The sequence below is a fragment of the Canis aureus genome, chromosome 15, assembly GCF_053574225.1.
Source record: "Canis aureus isolate CA01 chromosome 15, VMU_Caureus_v.1.0, whole genome shotgun sequence".
NCBI lineage: Eukaryota > Metazoa > Chordata > Mammalia > Carnivora > Canidae > Canis > Canis aureus.
Genome location: NC_135625.1, coordinates 41,347,507 through 41,370,118, shown reverse-complemented (window position 1 = coordinate 41,370,118; position 22,612 = coordinate 41,347,507). Strand labels below are relative to the sequence as shown.

Genomic DNA, 22,612 nt, shown 5'->3' with positions numbered 1-22,612 from the left:
AGAAACCTAGGTTTTTGCTTCTATGTCCTTACAACTGATTCGATGAGGCCAACTAAAGTTATCACACTTAATCTCTATTATTTAAAGCCAACTAATTATAGGTATTAACATCTGCAAAATATTTTACAACAACTTATATTAATGTTCAAGTGAATAAGTGGGTACTATAGCTAGACCAAGTTGACATAAAACAATCACAGAGATAAAAGGGAAATACTTTATAACACAAAGTGTTTAATTTACTAGGAAGATACAACAATACTACATTTTCTATACATTAAATAATATGATCTCAAACCATGTAAAGCAAAAACGGATGGAGATGGAATACAAAAGACAGAGAGATAAACCCATAATTACCTTGCAAATTTTTTAAATTTAAAAGCTCACTGGGGATCCTTGGGTGGCTCAGCGGTTTGGTGCCTGCCTTGGGTCCAGGGCGTGATCCTGGAGTCCTAGGATCAAGTCCCCGTGCCTGTGTCTCTGCCCCTCTCTCTCTCTCTCTGTGTGTGTCTCACATTAATAAATAAATAAAATCTTTAAAAAAATAGATAAAAGCTCACTAACAGAATAGTTAACCCCAAATCATTAAACATATAATCAATTTTAAAATCAGGATTAATGAACTTGAACTAATTAAGATGTATAAAATATCAAACTTATCAATTTCAAAATACATATTATTTTCAAATATATTGGAATATTTACAAAAATTGACCATATATGTATATGCAGGTCCATAATCAAGTCTCAAAAATGTAATAAGATTAAATTCTACAGAATATATTTTTAACCAAGGTAAAATAAATAACAAAAAGTTAACTGGAAAATTCCTGTATGTTTGAAAATGAAGACATATGTTTATACAATTCATAGATTAAAAAAAACATGAAAATGGAAAATAGAAACTATTTTGACTTGAATAATGGTAAAAAAAATTTCTAGGATGCAGCTAAAGGCATGTTGAGAGGGAAATGTATAATCTGCAATGCATAAATTATTTTTAAAAAGACTGCATCCATTGCATGATTTTGGAAAAATAATTCATTAATATCAAAAAAAGTGTAAAAGAAAAAATAATTTGAAAGGAAATAAGTGAAGACATTAATGAGATAGAAAAATATTTACATATATTTGAAAAAATATGACCCCTGATAAAAATAATAAAGAAAAAATTAAGATGCAGATATCTAATGTCACAAATAAAAAAGGGAACATCACTACAATGCTACAGTTAATTCAAATGCATTAGTATTCACGTGAGAGTATGAACCACTTTTTTGTTGTTGCAAATTTTAACTAAAAAGAAGTGCAAACTATATGGAGTAAATATGTGTTTTCTTAATTTTTTTTTGAAAAAATGCCATGTAAATCAAAAAGTCATCAATATTTTAATTATGAAATGCTTAAGTAACTTTTTTCTAAACACTTTATAAATGCTAACTCGTCATCTTTGCAATCATCCTAAAAGGTATGTATGCTATTCTCTTCTTCCTAATGAGAAATATAAGACATGCAGGATTTACGTAGTTGTGTCAAGTTCACAAAATAAGTGGAAAGACAAGATTTGAGTTTAACCAGAGTCCATACTTTTATTTATTTATTTATTTTTATTTATTTATGATAGTAACAGAGAGAGAGAGAGAGAGAGAGAGGCAGAGAGAGAAGCAGGCTCCATGCACCAGGAGCCCGACGTGGGATTCGATCCCGGGTCTCCAGGATCACGCCCTGGGCCAAAGGCAGGCGCCAAACCACTGCGCCACCCAGGGACCCCGAGTCCATACTTTTAAAACCATTATGCTATGGAGCCTCTCATAAGAGATTATAAGACATTGTTTTTATTTGTTTGTTTATTTTCTTTCATTCTTGGGTTTAACAAGTTACATGAATTTCCAGGAGATGATTTTTGTGAATTAGAATTATCATGAATTTAATTGAACATTATCCTCTGCTTTGAGCTTCAACCAAAATTCTGAGACAATAGGAAATTATCACTTAATTTTTAAAATCAATTCATAAACGCATCTGTGGAAGTATCTGAGTTCATTAATTGATTCTCATGTCAAGAGGAATGCCAGGTTGTCAACTCAACCATCTAAATATTCTACCGAATAGATCCTATAATATTTTGCATAGAGGTCAAGAGTATAAAAGAAACCAAGTATTGTGAGAAGTAAATATATAAACACTGGGCTCAGGAACATATTGTTGAGAAAATCTTTTTACTTATCACTGTATCTTTCACTATTATTATTATTATTATTATTATTTTACATTTTAAATATTTTTATCATGAAATGTTGGTAAAGACAAGAGAACATATAAAGATTATCTTTAGGGCAGCCCTGGTGGCCCAGCGGTTTGGCGCCACCTTCAGCTCGGGGTGTGATCCTGGAGGCCCGGGATAAAGTCCCACATCAGACTCCCTGCATTGAGCCTGCTTCTCTCTCTCTCCCTCTGCCTGTGTCTCTGCCTCTCTCTCTCTCTCTCTCTCTCTCTGTCATGAATAAATAAAAATTTTTAAAAAGATTATCTTTAAATTATAATAAATAATAAAAAAACAGACCTATAGAAATAGAACATCACCAAATACCCAAATTGGATGCTTTTTTTCAATCACATTCCTTGCGACTCTCATTCCTATTTCAGAGAAACAGCATCTTGAATGCATGTGTGTTGATTTTTTCTATTAAACTTGTTGAGCATAGTTGACACATGTTACATTAGTCTCATTGTACAGCATAGTGATTCAACTAGTTTATATGTTACACTCCCCACAAGTATAGCTACCTACTGTCTGTTACAACATCATTGACTATATTCCTTATGATGTGTCTTTTATTTCCATGACTTATTCATTGCATAGCTGGAAGCCTGTATCTCTCCCACTCCCTTTCACCTATTTTGCCCACCCCCTACCATGCTTCCCTCTAGGAACCACCAGTTTCTTCACCATATTTTTATGTTTAATTCTGCTTTTTGTTTGTATATTCACTTTTTTAGATTCCACACATGAGTGAAATTATATAGTATCTGTCTTTCTCAAGTCTATTTCACTTAACATTATAGCCTCTAGGTCCATCTATGTTGTCATAAATGGCATGATCTCGTCCTTTTTTATGGCTACATGATATTCCTTTGTGTGTGTGTGTGTGTGTGTGTGTGTGTGTACCACATCTTCCTTATCACAATACCAGATTTCAAGATATACCATGAAGCTATAGTAATAAAAATAGTATGGCACTGGCACAAAAATAGACACCTAGATCAATGCAATAGAGTAGAGCATCCAGAAGTAAACCCACAATTATCATGACAAAGGAAGAAAGAATATACAGTAGAGAAAACACAGTCTCTTTAATAAAGGATGCTGCAGAAATAAGACAGCTATGTGTAAAAGAATGAAACTGTACCACTTTCTAACAACATACACAAAAATAAACTCAAAATGGATTAAATATGTAAATGTGAGACCTGAAACTATAAAAATCCCAAAAGAGAGCACAGGCAGTAATTTCTCTTACTGTTCCTAGTAACATTTTTCTAGATATGTCTTCTAAGGCAAGAGAAACAAAAGCAAAAATAAACTATTGAGACTACATCAAAATAAAAAGCTCTACACAGTGAGGAAAACCATCAACAAAACAAAAAGGCAATCTTCTGAATGGGAGATGATATATCTGTTAAGGTCTAAATATCCAAAATATATAGAGAAATTATACAATTGAATATCAAAAATATGATATGAACATCATATATGTTCAATATGTTTGAACATCAAATAATATGATTAATAAAATGGGCAGAGGACCTGAATAAATATGAATGCATTTTTTAATTATTACTTTCATTTTTTTTAGTTTTACAAAGTTTGCATGTAATTTTAAACCATGTGTTGTTTACTATTACTTGTTTTTGAAAATTGTGAAAATGATATTCTATTGCATGTTTCACAGTTTCTTTTTTTCAACGATCATTATCTTTGTAGCATTCATCCATATTGATATGTTTGTCATTAAATTTCACTGCCTTATTGCATTCAATTTATAAATATGTTACACTTCACTCATTTTCATGTTTCTGTACATAAGTGCTATTTCTAGATTTTTGTTTCTTTTAAATTATTTGTTTACTTGTTTTTGCTATGAAGAACAATGTTGCAAAAATCCAGTGAATCTATAAAAGTGTTGATCTAAAGCAGAATTTTTCAACCTTTGTCTCATTCACATTTGGGCTGAGTCTCTGTTGGTTTGGTGTGGAGCTGTGTCTAACAGCATCCCTGGCCTCTAAACACTTGATGCCAATAGTGCCTTCTCTGTCTAATTTTAATAGCCAAAAATATCTCCCACCATTGCCTAATGTCCCCCAAGGGCAAAACTTGCACTTGACTGAAGATGACCAAAGATATACATGTGGAAAAAAAAAAGATATACACGTGGAAGAGGTGAACTATTGAATATAAAGATGAGAATGTGCCATTTTCTACAAGATAATATTTCCAGAACATTTTCCAACCAATAGTGTGTGAAAATATCTAATCATATTTTTGTTGAGATATATTTCAACCTCATCAAATATTTGTTAGTGTTTGCAATTTTCACTTTTGCCCATCTGGCTAATGTAAAATTGTATTTCTTTGTGTGTATGTCCTTTTTAAACTCATATTTCATTTTTTGGAGCAGAATTAGGTTTAATGAAGAATTGATCAGAAACAGCAGAGTTCCCACATATCCCCTCTCCCCAATTCTATCCGATTCCATACTGTTTCCCTATTATTTATGTTGTGCATTGGTCTAGTGCCTTTGTTAAAGGTGATTAGGGTTTTGGGATGCCTGGGTGGCTCAGCAGTTGAGTGTCTGCCTTCAGCCCAGGGCATGATACTGGAGTCCTGGGATGGAGTCCCACATTGGGCTCCCTGTAGGGAGCCTGCTACTCCCTCTGCCTGTGTCTCTGCCTCTCTCTGTGTGTCACTCATGAATGAATAAATACAATATTTTTAAAAAGATGATTGGGGGGGTGGGGGTGAATGGGTGACGGACACTGAGGGGGGCACTTGACGGGATGAGCACTGGGTGTTATTTTTTAAGTTGGCAAATTGAACACCAATAAAAAATAAATTTATTTTAAAAAAATAAAAATAAAATTGAGGTGGTAAAACATAAATAAATAAATAAATAAACAAGCAAACAAATAAATAAATAAAAAGATTATTAGGGTTTATTCTTTATGTTGTTCATTCCATGGATTTCAATAAATATATAATCAAAAGTGTCCATCACTCTGTCAACCACACTTCTGTCAACCACTAATCTTTTTATTGCTTCATACTTTTGCCTTTTCCAGAATGTCAGATAATTGGAATCATATGACATGCAATCTTTTTAGAGCTTTTTTTTTTTGAACTTTGCTGGTGAGAATAACTATCTATTCAGATCGCTAGTGAGGTTAATCATCTATTCAGATGTTTAAGACAAGCTGTATTTTCTACTCTGTGAAAGAATTGTGTCTTTTGGCTAATTTTGATTGGAGATGTTTCTGGTTACTCATTGATCTGTAGTTCTTAATATTTTCTATGCTAATTCTTATGCAATAGTTTGTTGTAGATAAATACTTCTCAAATTATTTATGGTAAAGGACTAGATATCTTTTTTATTTTCAATCATATAAAGCGTTTACTTTTGAAAAATACAATACAATCTTTTTTAGAAAAATAAAAGAAAATAGATAAAATATAAAATATCACATTTTTATTATTAGAGCGTTTTTTTGGATTTTATTTGTTTATTCATGTGAGAAAGAGAGGCAGAGACACAGCCAGAGGGAGAAGCAGGCTCCATGCAAGGAGCCCAACGCGGGACTCAATACTGGGTCTCCAGGATCACACCCTGGGCTGAAGGCGGTACTAAACTAAATTAAGTATATATAATTTAGAAAAAATATTATAAAAACTATATACATTATATATGTTCATGAATAAGCAATTAATGTATTCAGAGAACCACAATTATACTTATAACTTTTTATTATAACATAATTGCAAATAAAGTCAGGAATGAAATAGCAGTTATTTACATTAAAAATTTGTAAGCACACTTGAACACTATTTTTTCAATACTTAATTTCATATGGAAACAAAACTTAATAGGTATATCGTTCATATACAGGAAAGTACATAAATTTTAAATTAAAGTTTTGTGTTGTAAATGGAAGAGTGACTCCCCCTTGTGGGTTACTTAAAAGCCATTCCAATGCAGCTGTGAGATTACACTCTGAAAGGCATATAAAAGTAAAAGATTTAATTTTAATTACTCACAGATTCTAAAAAAAGAGGGCAAATAGGTCCAGATGGACACAGTCACCAAAAGCCCGAAGTTTGATCACAGTATTCAAGGAAGAACCAGATGGGCAATGGGCAAATGCCTTTACTATCATGAGTGATGTAGTTTGTAGTACCTTGGAAGCATTCACATTGGATAATTATTTTTAAAAGATTTTATTTATTTATTTATTTATTTATTTATTTATTTATTTATTTATCTATTTATTTGAGGCACAGATAGAGGGGCAGAGATATAGGCAGAGGGAGAAGCAGACTCCCCACAGGGAACCCAATGGGGGACTTGATACCAGGACCCTGGAATCACACCCTGACCCAAAGGCAGACAACCACTGAGTCACCCAGGTGCCCAACACATTGGATAATTTGAATGTAACTGGATCAATGTGGAAAAAAGGAAAAGGAAAAAATAGACAAGGCATCATGAGATTTATTACTTCAACACACATATTGAGGATGGATACCCCAAAATGGGAAATAGCTAGATATAAGTTCAGAACAAACAGGGCAAAAACAAAAACAAAAACAAACAAACAAAAAAACAGGGCAGATGCTGGTATTCAAGGAGCCTTTGACAGAATGAATAACAAGTTTACATTATAAGATTAATAAGATTTACTATCTCATAAATTAAGATAGAGAACATTTACATAATTTAGAATGTTCCCTTTGCCTCTTTTCAATCCCTTCTCACACAGTCAGCTACTATTTTAATTTTTATCACTGTAGATTTGTTGTGTCTTGTCTTAAAGTTGATACAAATGGAATCATAAAATATGTATACTTAGGGATATGGCTTCTTTCACACAGCATAATATTTTGGGGTTCATCCATGTTGCATTATTAACAATTTGTTCTTCTTATTGCTCAATAATTTTCGTTACATAAATACACCAAATTTGTTCTTTAACCATTCTCCTTAATCATTAGTAAGAATTTAATTTATTTCCATCTTTTGACAAGTATGAGTAAAGCTTCAATAAACATTTTTCCATGTCCATGAATTTAATTTATTTCCATCTTTTGACAAGTATGAGTAAAGCTTCAATAAACATTTTTCCATATCTTCGTGTGGACATGTGAACTAATTTTTCTTAGATACTTGGCTAAGAGGGGAATTGTTATGTAATATCTTACGGAAACTGTTACATAATTTTCCAAGGTGGTTTTCTATTTTACATTTTCATCAACATTCTGAAATATGTCTCACATTTAGATCTTTCATCTATTTTGAGTTTATCTTTGTGTATGGTGTAAGAATGTCTAGATTCATTCTTCTGCACATGGCTGTCCAATTTTCCCAGCACCATTTATTGAAGAGACTGTCCTTTTTCCAGTGGATAGTTTTTCCTGCTTTGTCGAATATTAGTTGACCATAGAGTTGAGGGCCCATTTCTGGGTTCTCTATTCTGTTCCATTGATCTATGTGTCTGTTTTTGTGCCAGTACCACACTGTCTTGATGATCGCAGCTTTGTAGTACAATCTGAAATCTGGCATTGTGATGCCCCCGGCTCTGGTTTTCTTTTCTAATATTCCCCTGGCTATTCAGGGTCTTTTCAAGAGTTAAAAATAAAACTGCCCTTCAACCCAGCAATTGCACTACTTGGGATTTACCCCAAAGATACAAATTCAGTGAAATGCTGGAACACCTGCACCCCAATGTTTATAGCAGCAATGTCCACAATAGCCAAACTGTGGAAGAAGCCTCGGTGTCCATCAAAAGATGAATGGATAAATGAGGTATATGTACACAATGGAACATTACTCAGCCACTAGAAACAACACATACTCACCGTTTGCTTCAATGTGGATGGAACTGGAGGGTATTATGCTGAGTGAAGTAAGTCAATCAGAGAAGGACAAACATTATATGGTCTCATTCTTTGGGGAATATAAAAAATAGTGAAAGGGAATAAAGGGGAAAGGAGATAAAATGAGTGAGAAATATCACTGAGGTTGACAGAACATGAGACACACCTAACTCTGGGAAATGAACAAGGAGTGGTGGAAAGGGAGGTGGGCAGGGGATTGGGTGACTGGGTGACAGGCACTGAGAGGGGCACTTGACAGGATAAGCACTGGGTGTTACGCTATATATTGGCAAATTGGACTCTAATAAAAAAATTTTTTAAAAATTCTGAAATATGTAGTTGCCCCACATTCTTGCCATTTTCCTTGCTATTTTAGTAGCTGTGATATCACAATGTGGATTCAATTTGCATTTTCTTTAGGATAATAATTGCTATTCAGATAACTTTCCTGATGTGCTGATTATTCAAGACTTGGTAAAATTTTTTTAAATGTGATTTGATTTTTTTCTTTAATATTTTATTAATTTATGAGAGAGAGAAAGAGAGAGAGAGAGAGAGAGAGAGAGGCAGAAACACAGGCAGAGGGAGAAGCAGGCTACATGCAGGGAACCCAAAGTGGGACTCGATCCCAGGTCTCAAGGATCACACCCTGGGCTGAAGGCAGCACTAAACCACTGAGCCACCCAGGCTGTCCTGATTTAATTTTTATTATTGACTTGTAGGAGTTTTGGATTCATTCTGGATACAAATACCATTTCAGGTACATGTATCCAATCTTTGGCTTGCTTTTTTTTTTTTTTTTTTTTTTTTTTTTTACTTTCTTCATGGTTTATTTGATGAATGATTTTTAACTTTAAAAATCAATATATCAGCTTTTTTTTTCATGTTTGGGAAATTTCAGTGTTATATCTAAGAAAACTGCCTACACAGAGTTCATGAAGAGTAGTTTGTTTTCTGCTAGAAAATTTTATAGTGTTTGTATTTTGTTTTATGATCTGCCTTCAATTAATTTTTATATTATTGAATAAAAATCTTTTCTTTCTTTTTAATTTTTTTGGTATATGAATATTCAGTTGTTCCAACATCATTTGTTGAAATGGCTTTTTTTAAATGGATTTTTTGGTTATTCCAAATCCTGTGCATTTTTATTTTTCAAAAGTAGAATCAAAGGCCTACTTGGTTATTGATTATCATTGCATTGAATCTTTAGATCAATTAGAAAGGAATTTATAACTTACACTGAGTCTCATAATTTATGAATATAAATATATATCCATCAATTTAGTTATTTATTCAAGTTGTCTAAAAAACTTTTTTTTCATCTTCACATCACATTTTATTTATTTATTTTAATTTTTTTTTATAATAAATTTATTTTTTTATTGGTGTTCAATTAGCCAACATACAGAATAACACCCAGTGCTCATCCTGTCAAGTGCCCCCCTCAGTGCCCATCACCCATTCACCCCCACCCCCCGCCCTCCTCCCCTTCCACCACCCCTAGTTCGTTTCCCAGAGTTAGGAGTCTTTATGTTCTGTCTCCCTTTCTGATATTTCTTACCCATTTCTTCTCCCTTCCCTTCTATTCCCTTAGAATTTACTGTGGAAGTCTTGAATAATCTTTTTAAAAATTTTATTCAAATTCAATTAATTAAAATATATTATTGGTTTCAGAGGTAGAAGTCACTGAGTCACCAGCCTTATATAGTACCCAGTGCTCATTATATCACGTGCCCCCTCCTTAGGTCCATCATCCATTTACCCCCTCCCCTCCAGTAACCCTCAGTTTGTTTCCTATGATTAGGAGTCTCTTATGGTTTGTTTCCCTCTCTGATTTTGTCTTGTTTTATTTTTTCCTCTCTTCCCTATGATCCTCTGTTTTGTTTCTTAAATTCCATATATGAGTGAGATCGTATTATAATTGTCTTTCTTTGATTGACTTATTTTGCTTAACATAATATCCTCTAGTTCCATCCACATCATTGCAAATACAAGATTTAATTTTTATGTTGACTGAGTAATATTCCATTGTGTATATATACCACATCTTCTTTATTAATTCATCTGTCAATGGGCATCTGGGCTCTTTCCATAGTTTGGCTATTATGGGCATTGATGCTATAAATATTGGGTTGCAGGTGTCCCTTTGGATCACTACATTTATGGATATGGGGTAAATGCCCAGTAGTGCAATTGCTGGGTCATAGGGTAGCTCTATTTTCAAATTTTTAAGGAATAGCCATACTGTACCAACTTGCATTCCCACCAACAGTAGGAGGGTTCCCCTTTCTCCACATCTTCGCCAGCATCTGTCCTTTCCTGACTTGTTAATTTTAGCCATCTTCACTGACGTGAGGTGGTATCTTATTGTGTTTTTGATTTGTAATTCCCTGGTACTGAATGATGTGGAACGTTTTTTCTTGTGTCTGTTGGCAATTTGAATGACGTCTTTGGAGAAATGTCTGTTCGTATCTTCTGCCCATTTCTTGACTGGATTATTTATTCCTTGGGTTTTGAGTTTGATGAGTTCTTTATAGATTTTGGATACCATCCTTTTATCTGATATGTCATTTGCAAAAATCTTCTCACATTCTGTTGGCTGTCTTTTTTTCTTTACTGTGCAAAAGCTTATTATCTTGATGAAATCTCAATAGTTCATTTTTGCCCTTGCTTCCCTTGCTTTTACTGATGTATCTAATAAGAAGTTGTTGTGCAAGATCATAAAGGTTGCTATGTTTGCCTCTAGAATTTTGATGGATTCCTATCTCACATTTAGATCTTTCATTCATTTTTAGTCTATTTTTGTATATGGTGTGGAAATGATCTGGTTTCATTTTTCTACATGTGGCTGTCCAATTTTCCCAATACCCTTGTTGAAAAGGACAATAATGTCCTTTAAAATCATTTTCTTGTATGTAAGTATGACTGATTTCTACATGCTATTCCTTGACCTTTTCAAATTCACTTAATTGTTCCAATAAGCACTTTGCATACTCTTTTAGATATTCTGCATATACAATTATGTCATAGGCAAAGAAATATTATTTAATTCTCTGGTTTGATTCACCTGTCTAATTTAGTACATTACTTAATTCCTCTATGACAGCAATGTATAGAATAGATGGAGCCCATGTCCTTGCTTTGTTTTAGAGCTAGGGAAAAGCAATCAATATTTGAATATCAGAATATATATGTGTATGTATACACATATACACACACATATATACACACACATATATAATATTATTTACTTATTGAAGTTTTTTCTATCATGAGTGGAATGAATTTTTTTATTGGTTTTGAGCCTTTATGAACATATTTTGAAATTCATGGAATAGGCTACATTGCTTTCTACTTAATACTTTATTATTTTTTTTAAACAAGAAGTTTAGTTTTATTTTCTCTGTGCATTTGCAAAACACTTAGGACCAACATAGAAACAATAATAAAACCTCCTGTGAAAATTACACTGAAAAAAAAATAAAATAAAGACCTGAGAGGGATTAGTGCCTTAGCTCTAGGGAGCTACAGCAAATCTGATTGGTCCAAGGAATTGAAAAGATATTAGGAAGATAGAACAGGAGGTGAGAGAATTAGAAATTATTGAGGAAGAGGGCCTTGGAGTGGGCCACGAGGGGGAACTGGAGGCCGGGGGGTGGGTCTGGGTGGAGATAGGGGCCCCCGCTGGTAGCCGTAGGGTGGGGGTCGTGGAGGCCCAGTGTATCAATGAGGAGGCATTAGTGGAGGAGGTCCACGCATCCCATGTGGAGGCATGGGACCTGGGTGACCCATGGGAGATCCAAACGGAGGCCCTCGAGGGGGCAAGCCCATTGGAGGAGGTCCAGGATGAGTCATTCCAGGTGGTGGTCGGGGTGGTGGCTGCTCCCCAGAGCCTGGGGGCCCAGCATGTGGGTGTCCTAGGCCATGAAGGCCATGGTGGGCCAGCTGCATCTGAGACATCCCTGGATGGGGCATCCCACTCGGTGGGAATGGGTGAGGATGCAAGTGTCCATGTCCAGGATGTCCAGCCCCTGGGGTTCCTGCTGATGGTGGACCGTGTCCTCCAGCACGGGGTGGCATAGGTGGCGGAGGCATGGCTGGGGGTATCCCAGGTGGAAGGGCTCCAGGAGGCAGCACTGGGGGTGGGAAGGACCCAGGAGGAGGCATGCCTGGTGGAGGGAGCCCAGACCCCAACGATGATACTACAGGATTGGGGGCTGAAGGCGGAGGGGGTTTGCAGATGCAAACAGCTGATGAGGGCGGTCAGCCTGGGAGAGTGGGCTCTGGGCTGCTAGAAGTTCAGCTGCTGAGCCGTGGCGCTCCCCCTTCGAGTCCTTCTTGAAGGCATAGGACACAGTGATGGGGCGATTACAGAGATACTGCCAGTTCATGGCCTCAATAGCTGCATCCGAAGCATCAAATGAAGCAAAATTAATAAAGGCATAACCTTTGGAGTTGCCTGTATCAGGGTCCCGCATAATCTTAGGGGTTTGTAAGATGAACCCGAAGGCGCTGAAAGTATCATAAAGCAGCTTCTCATCAGTCTCTGGGTCCATTGCCAATGAAGATGTTGGCCCCCACGTCCAGGTTCTTGTGAGCCGATGCCTTGTTCACTCGTATTGGCTTCTCATGGAGTTTGATCATGTTAATGATCTTTTTTTTTTTTTTCTTTTTTTGTTAATGATCTTAATGGCATAGTCAGCATCTTCCTAACTCAGGAATTCCACAAAGCCGTAGCCTTGGTGCTGACCTGCGACTCTATCCTTTGGCATGTGGGTGTTGACTACTGGCCCTGCCTGGAGAAAAAGCTCCCACACCAGGGGTTCGCTAACCTTCTCATCCAGTCCAGTAGACAGTGGCATCCTGGTTCTGCTCGGAGATCGGCCCCGCCACCATGGCGAAAGAGCTCCCGCCGTCTCCAGGCAGTGATCCCCTACTTAATACTTTATTAAGAATACAATATTCTTGAATGTTATAGCTATCTTTCATTCCTAGGCTAAATCTGTCTTGTTCATAATATGCATTTTTAATTTTTTCCTCTTTCTTTCTTTATTAAATTTTTATTCCAGTATAGTTAGCATACAGTGTTATATTAGTTCAGGTGCACAATATAGTGATTTGGCATATCCATATATTACTCAGTGCTCATTAAGATAAGTGTATTCTCATAATATATTATTCTTATTATATATTACTAGATTTCATTTGCTAATATTTTGTTAATTATTTAAAATTTTATGTTCTGGAGTTTTCTTTCTTTTTTTTTTTTCTAGTTTTCTTTCTTTTCTTTTTAAGATTTTATTTACTTATTCATGAGAGACAGAGAGAGACAGAGAAGCAGAGACATAGGCAGAGGGAGAAGCAGGCTCCATGAAGGAAGCCCAATGTGGGACTTGACCCCAGGACTCCAAGATCATCTCCTGAGCCAAAGGCAGACGCCCAACCACTGAGCCACCCAGGTGTCCCTCTTTTGTTTTTGTTTTTTTTTTCTTGTAGTGTCACTGCCAGATTTTGATACCAAGATTACATAGGTTTTAAAAAATAAGCATAGAAGTATTTCTTTTTCTTATATTCTCTGAAGGAGTTTGGGTAAGATTGATATTCTTTTGCTTTAATTTTTTCATAGAATATACTAATAAGACAGAGTGGGCCAAAGGGTTTATTTTATGGAGAAATTTCAAATTACGGTTTTAATTTATTTAACAAATATGTTGTTATTTTCCATACGTTATTAGGTCAGTCTTGGAAAGTTCTGTTTTTCTCAAAGTTGCTGTACATGTATCAGCAAGAGGCAGAAAAGGGAAACCTGGGCCCTTCTTGCCCTCACAAATATGTTGATTCAACAACATGGATCAATTTCTTTTGTTAGAAATCCAGAAACCTGTTGAAAGGTTCTGAGATGGTGGAGGGCTGGGGGAGCCAAAATGAAGACAATAAATTATTTGTGGCACCTTCATCATAATCTCTTCCCCCTACTCACTACCACACAATTAGGCAAAAGTTAGAATTCCCAGCCTATCCCTGAGAAGGGAAGGAGAGGACTGAACCATATGTCCAAATTTCAGACGACTTAGGAGGGTGCCTTAGGGAATGGTTATTGTATTGACTGAGTATGAACACTGATAGAAAGAGCCCCAAGGTGGGGAACACTGAGAACATAGTCAGCAGTTTGCACTAGCCAAAGCACTTCCCCTAGCTCAGCACAGAGAAAGTGAGAACACCCAAATCTTCCTTCTCTCTGGGAAAGGGAAGAGTCAAAGTTTGTAAAAGGGAAAGAGAAAAATAAAACATGTATCTAACATTCAGACTTTTCAGGGAGGTCCCCAAGGGAATGGTTTCGGTCTTGCCTGTCTCTGAGTACTGACAAGATGTAATATACTCTAGATGCCTGGGGACCACTGAAAACACAACAAAAAGAACTAGCAGTGTGCTGCTTCTCCAGAGGAACCACAAGATAACAGACACCAGAGGGAGCAAGATATCACATAGTCCTGAAAAAAAAAAAAATCAGTAAATTATGAATTTACATGGAGAAGTTTAGAGAAAAGATAGATCCACTTAAAGTTTTAAGAAGTCTACCAGAGGGATCCCTGGGTGGCGCAGCGGTTTGGCGCCTGCCTTTGGCCCAGGGCGCGATCCTGGAGACCCGGGATCGAATCCCACGTCGGGCTCCCGGTGCATGGAGCCTGCTTCTCCCTCTGCCTGTGTCTCTGCCTCTCTCTCTCTCTGTGACTATCATAAATAAATAAAAATTAAAAAAAAAAAAAAAAGAAGTCTACCAGAATCTCCAGCTAAGCTAGTTGGTGAAATCTTCCTATATATGATTCCAGTCCATAGAAACTGAGAAAAGGGACTGTTTTTTTCACATATGCAGATATCAACATTGTTGGGGATATTTAAAACAAACAAACGAACAAGGGAACAAGGCTCAAATGAAACAAAATAAGTTTCTAGAAACCAACACCAAAGAAAAAGGGGTATCATTACCTAACAAATAACTCAAAATTATAATCATAAAGATAATCAGAGTTCTGAAAAACAATTTGTGAGTAAGAAATTTTCAAATAGAAATAGAAAAAATACAGAAACTTTGGAGCTGAAAAATAAAATAACCAAACTGAATAATTAACTAGAAAGGTGTAAAATAGACTATCAACTAGAAGAGAGAGTCAGCAAACTCAAAGACAGGAAGGACATTTGGAATTATCCTCTTAGAGAAGCAAAAACAAAAAATAATGAAAAAGAATGAGGAAAACCTAAAGAATTTATGAGACTTTATGAAATAGATCAATATATGCCTTATGGAAGTCCCAAAAGGGGGCACCTGGGTGTCTCAGTGGTTGAGCATCTGCCTTTGGCTCAGGTATTGATCCTGGGGCCCTGGGATCAAGTCCCACATCAGGCACCCTGAAGGGAACCTGCTTCTCCCTCTGCCTGTGTCCCTGCCTCTCTCTCTCTGTCCCTCATGAATAAATAAAGTCTTTAAAATAAAAAAAAAAGAGAGTCCCGAAAGGAAAGTTGAGAGAGAAAGGGGAAGACTGAGAAAAATAATGGCCAATGTCTTTTCTTAATTAAGATGATCATGTGATGTTTTCTTTCATTTGTTAATGTGTTATATCATATCAATTAATTTGCATACTTTGAAATATATTTGCATCTAAGAAATAAATCCCATTTGGACATGGTGTATAATCCTTTTAATGTACTAATGAAGTCAACCTGCCACTGTGATATTAAGAATTTTCATATCTATATTGATCAAGGATATTTGCCTGTAGCTTTCTTTTCTTGTGTTGTCTTTCTCTGGCTTTGGTATCAGGGTGATACCTGTGTTATAAAATGAGTTTGGAACTGCTTTCTTCTATTTTTTGTAATAGCAATAAGAGTTTGTATTAATTCTCTTTTAAATGTTTGGAAGAGTCTACCCAAGAAACCATCTGTTCCTGGGCTTTTCATTGTTAGGAGGCTTTTGATTATTGATTCAATCTCCTTATTTGTTATTAGTCTGTTCAGGTGTTCTATTTCTTCTTGATTCAGTTTAGCTTTTGACAAAGTTCAATATCTATTCATGATTAGAACTTTCAACAAACTAGATATAGAAAGAGTTTTCCATAACACAATAAAGGCCATATATGAAAATCCCACAGATAATATAATCAGTGGGGAAAAACTAAAAGCTTTAACTCTAAGATATAGGACAAGGCAAGAGTACCCACTATCAGTACTTCTATTCAATATAGTATAGGAAGACCTAGCAAGAGCAACAAGGAAGAAAAGGAAGAAAAAAAAAAGAAAGAAAGAAAGAAAGAAGAAAGAAAGAAAGAAAGAAAGAAAGAAAGAAAGAAAGAAGAAAGAAAGAAAGAAAGAAAGAAAGAAAGAAAGAAAGAAAGAAGAAAGAAAAGAAAGAAGAAAGTCATACAAATTGAGTAAAATTCACTCTGCAGATGAGATGATCACATATGTGGAAAACCTTGAAAAGTCAAGAAAAAATTATTAGAACTAATAAAACTCAGTAGTATGTTATACTAAATAAACTCAGCAAATTTGTAGCATCAGAAACTAGTTGCATATCTGTATACAATGAACTATCTGAAAAGGAAAAGAAGAAAACCATACCATTTAAAATACTGACAAAAATATTTAAAGTTAAGAATAAATTACCAAAGAAGAAGAAAAAAACCTTATACACTGAAAATTACAAAACATTAATGAAGGAAATTACAAAAGATACAAATAGAAATACACCTCATGTTTTTGGGTTGGAAGAATTAATATTGTTAAAATGTTCATACTATTCAAAGAAGTCTACAGAGTCAATGTAATCCCTATCAAATCAATGATATTCTTCACAGAAATAGAAAAGACAACCATAAGATTCATATGGAACTGCAAAAGAGTCAAATAGCTAAAGCAAATCCTGAGAAAGAAGAACAAGGCTGGAGGCACAATATTTCCTGATTTCAAATTATATTACAAAGGTATAGTAATCAAAACAGTATGAAACTGGCATAAAAAAGACATATTTCCTAATGGAATAGAATAGAATGCATGGTCAGCTTACCAAAGAGAGTGCTAAGGGACACCTGAGTGGCTCAGTGGTTGAGCATCTGCCTTTGGCTCAGGGTGTGATCCCGGCATCTGGAATCGAGTTCTGCATTGGGCTCCTTGCAGGAAGCCTTCTACTCCCTCTGCCTGCTCTGCCTGCGTCTCGCCCCGTGTGTGTGTGTGTGTGTGTGTGTGTGTGTGTGTGTGTGTGTCTCATGAATAAATAAATAAATTCTTTTTTTTAAAAGAGTGCTAAGAACAAAATATAGGGAAAAGATAATTTCTTCAATAAATGGTTGGGGAATCTGAATATCCACACACAGAGAAAGAAATTGGACTATTAGTGCCCATTATATCCAAATATCAATTCAAATTAGATTAAACACTTAAACATCAGCCCGAAACTATAAAAAGCTAGAAGAAAACATAAGCAAACTTCTTGACATTGGTCCTCACAATGATTTTTTTTTGGATATGACATAAAACACACAGGTCACAAAAGCAAACATACATAAATGGGATTATACCAAACTAAAAACTTTTGCACAACAACAACAACAAAATATCCACAGAGTGAAAGGATAACCTACTGAATACGAGAATATACTTTTAGGTCATATATCTGTATAAAGGGTTAATATCAAAACTCAGTAAGGAACTCAAACAACTTGATAGCTAAAAGACAACAAAATAAATGGAACAAGAGCCTGAACAGACATTTCTCTAAAGATGATACACAAACGGACAAGTGTATGAAAAGATAGATGTTGCTATTAATCAGGGAAAGGCAAATCAAAACCACAATGAAATATCACCTCACACCTCTTAAAATAGCAATTATAAGAAAGACATAAGATAACAAACATTGGCAAGAATGGAGAAAGGATAAACTTTGCTCACTGTTGGTGAGAATGCAATTTGACACAGCCATTATAGAAAACAATATGACGATTCCTCAAAAACTTAAAAATAGAATTACTAAATGATGATCCAGAGTCCCAATTCTCAGCATATATCCAAAGGAAATTAAATCAGTATCTTGAAGAAATATAGCACTCCTATGTTCACTGCAGTATTTTTAAAAAGATTTTATTTATTTATTCATGAGAGACACAGAGAGAGAGAGAGGCAGAGACATAGGTAGAAGGAAAAGCAGGCTCAGTGCGGGGAGCTTGATGCAGGATTCAATCCCAGGACCCCAGGATCATGACCCAAGCCAAAGGCAGATGCGCTCAACCACTGAGCCACCCACGTGTCCCTCACTGCAGCATTTTTATAATAGCTAAGTCATGAAAATAATCTTAAATGTCCATTGAATGGATAAAGAAAATGTGAAAATATAATTCAGTCATAAGAAAGATGGAAATCCTGCCATTTGTGATGACATCAATAAACTTTGAGGAAATTATGCTAAGTGAAATAAGTTAGGCATAGAAAGAGAAATGCTGCATGATCTCACTTATAATGCAGAATCTAGATAAGTCAAATTCATAAAAACGGAGAGCAGAATGGTGTTTCCAGGGGCATAGGGATGTAGGAAATGGATAGATGTCAGTCAAAGGGTATAAAGTTTCAGTTATACAGAATAAATAAGTTTTTGGAGAACTAACCTACAAGATGGTGACTGTAGTGTAGTTAATAATAGACTCCTGTATATGTGAATTTTGCAAAGATAATTGATTTTATTTTCTTACCACACACACAAAAATTGTTATTATGTGAGGTGATGAATGTGTTAATTAGCTAAATTGGGATAATCATTTCACAAGGGATATGATTATGAAAAGATCACGTTATACACTTTAAATATATAATTTATAAATTTATAAATATAAATATATAATTTATATTATATAAATATAAATATATAATTTATATATTTATAAATATATAATTTTTACTTGTCAAATATACCTTAGTGAATCTGAAAATTTTTTAATAAAGAAATGTAAAGCAGGCAAAAATTTTCCAAATCTGGGGAATAGACATGTGGTTCAAGAAGCCCAAAAGGCTTAAACTTGGATAAATCAAAAGTGTTTCACACCAAAACACATTATAATCAAATTATCAAAACTTAAAAACAAACGAATCATTTTGAAAGCAGGAAAGGTGATTTTTAACATAAATAAACTCGTATAAAACAATGAGTAGGTTTTTCAGTAAAAAACTTGCCAATGAAAAGGAAGTGATATATATAAAGTGCTGAAAGAAAAAAGATAACCTGCCAATAAAGAATACAATATTGGAAAAAAACTGTTCTTTATATTTGAAAGAGAACTGGACCTTCCCAGATAAAAGCTCAGGGTTCATCACTACTGGACCTGTTTTACAAAAATGTTAAAGGAAGTCCTTCAAATTGAAATAAAAGAATACTAAAAAGAACACTAAAGTATATGAAAGTGTTAAGCTTTCTGGTAAAATTAAGTATATAGACAAATACAGAATATTGTACTATAGTAACAGCAGTGCATAAATCACTTTCAATTCTGGTATATAAATTACAGAGATCAAAAATAATGTGATTATAAATGTATGTTAATGGATTTACAATGTAAAAGACACAATACGTTACATCTATAACAAAGTATGTGGCGGGAAGAAATAAAAGTGTAGAAATTTTGTATGTGATTGAAGTCAAGATCTTAAAATACATCATTATATCTATATTTTATATAAACTCAATGGCTACCACAAAGTTAATACCTATAGAAGATACATGGAGGAAAATATGATAGGAATAAAACAAATCACTACAAAGCAAATCAATAAAACACAAAAGAAGACAGTAATTAAGGAAAGGAGGGACAGATGGGCTAGAAGACAGACAAAAGACAATGAAGAAAATGACAATAGGAAGTTTCTATCAATAATTACTTCAAATATAAATGGATAAAAACTCCAAGTCAAAGGACATAGATAAACCGAATGGAATTTTTTTAAAAAAAGGATAAGATACAGCTAAATGCTGAGTGCAAGTGACTCATTGTGGATTTATTTATTTATTTATTTATTTATTTATTTATTTATTTATGTATTTATTTTTAAAGATTTTATTTATTTATTCATGAGAGACACACACAGAGAGAGGCAGAGACACAGGCAGAGGGAGAAGCAGGCTCCATGCAAGGAGCTCGACGTGGGACTCCATCCCGGGTCTCCAGGATCACGCCCTGGGCTGCCCTCATGGGATTTTGCCTTGTGGATTTAAAAGCAAACCTAGGCTAAAAGTTAAAAAAGAATGGAAAAAAATTAAATGAAAATGGTAGCCAAAATAGAATAAAGATGACCATACTTAGACAAATTAGACTTTTTATAAAAAAGATATTTATTTATTTATGAGAGACACACAGAGAGGAGAGAGAAACATAGGCAGAGGGAGAAGCAGGCTCCATGCAGGAAGCCTGATGTGGGACTCGATCCTGGGACTCCAGGATCATGCCCTGAGCAGACACTCAACTGCTGAGCCACCCAGGCGCCCCATATCAGACAAATTAGACTTTAAGTCAAAAACTGCCACAAGAGATAAAGAAATACATTATATTATGATAAAATTATCAATTTACTTGGAAGATATAAAAATTATAAATATATAAACAGCCAACATAAATATATCTAAATATACGAAACAAATATTGACAAAACTAAAGAGAGAAGAGCAAGAATAAACATAACTTCCAGACAGTTGATTAATAAAGAAACCAAGGACCTGACCATTATAAACCAAATGAACCTAATTGGATATATATGGAACATTCCATCCAAAGCAACAAAATACACACTCATCTCAAGCTTACATGGAGCATTCTTCAGGATATATCACATGTCAGTTTATCAAAGTCTTTACAAATTTAAGAAGATTGAAATCTCATTAAGTACATTTTTCAATCATGATAAAATGAAACTAGAAATCAATAAAAGAAAGAAAACTAGAAAATTAACAAATGTGTGAAAATTAAATAACACATTCTTGGCAATAAAGGGGCCAAAAAAAGTAATTAAAAGGGAAATTAGAAAATATTTTGAAACATAGACAAAAATTAAAAACATATATCAAAGTTTATGGTATGCAGCAAAAGTGGTCCCCAAGAGAAAATTATAGCACTAAATACCTACATTAAAAAAAGAGAAAGATGAGATGCCTGGGTGGCTCAGCAGTTGAATATCTTCCTTTGGCTCAGGGCATGATCCCAGAGTTCCAGGATTAAGTCCCACTTCAGGCTCCCTGCATGGAGCCTGCTTCTCCCTCTGCCTGTGTCTCTGCCTTCTCTCTGTGTCTCTCATGAATAAAGAAATAAAATATTTTAAAAAAGAAAAAAAGAAAAAGATAACTAAACAAAATTTTATACCTCAATAAATTAGAAAAAGAAATATTACAAATTAAGCCCAAATTAGCAGAGGAAGGAAACAATAGATTTGAGCAGAAATTAACAATATAGGGAATCATTGACAATAGTAAGAGTTGATTTTTTTTTTTTTGCAAAGACCGACAAACCTTTAAATGACTAAAAAAATACACTAATAATTAAAAAGGCAACATTGCAACTGATATGACTGAAAGACAAAGGATTATGAGACTACCATGAACAATTATTTGCCAACAAACTGGGTGGGTACTCTAGAAGAAATGGATAAATTCCTAGAAACATAAACTTCTACCAAGGCTGAATAGTGAAAACAGAAAATCTGAACAGAACTAAAACTAATAAGGAGATTGAATTAGTGATCAAAAACCTCCCAATAAGAAAATCTCAGGACCAGACAGCTTCACTGGTGAATTCTATTGTACATTTAAAGAATTATTAACACCAATTCTTCTAAAACTCTTCTGAAAACCTGAAGAGACGGAAGCACTTCAAAACTAATTTTACAAGATTAATGTTATCCTGATATCAAAGCCAAAGAAGCTACAGGAGAAGAAAACTACAGGCTAATGTCTCTGATGAATACAGATCCAAAACCCCTCAACAAAATATAAGCTAATCAAATTCAACAGCACAATTAAAATGTCATGAACTATGATCACGTGGGATTTATTCCTGGGATAAAAAGATGGTTCAATACATTAAATAAGCCAATATGATAAACCATATTCAGAGAATAAGGGACTAAAATCAACTAATGCAGAAAAAGCATTTAACAAAATTCAACACCTTTTTCATTATGAAAAGACCCAACAAATTAGGGATAGAGGGAAATTACCTCAGTATAATAAAAGCAACATGAATAGACCACAGGAGACATACCAGTCAGTGGTATAAAACTGAAATCTTTTATTCTATGATCAAGAACAAGGCAAAGATGCCCACTCTAGAAGTGTCAACTTCTATTCAACAATGTACTGAAGGCTGAGCCAGAGAAACTAGTTAAGAAAAAGATAAAAGGCATCCAAATAGGGTATGAAAAAGTAAAATTATTTTT

The 22,612-nt window shown here is 34.6% G+C and overlaps 1 long non-coding RNA gene and 1 pseudogene across 12 annotated transcripts in view; one reads left to right on the top strand and one right to left on the bottom strand.

The window, feature by feature from the left end:
• Nucleotides 1–22,612, top strand: part of LOC144284583 (uncharacterized) — a 126,540-nt gene that overhangs the window by 81,777 nt on the left and 22,151 nt on the right. The window lies entirely within an intron of this gene.
• Nucleotides 11,516–12,705, bottom strand: LOC144285107 (splicing factor 3B subunit 4 pseudogene; annotated as a pseudogene).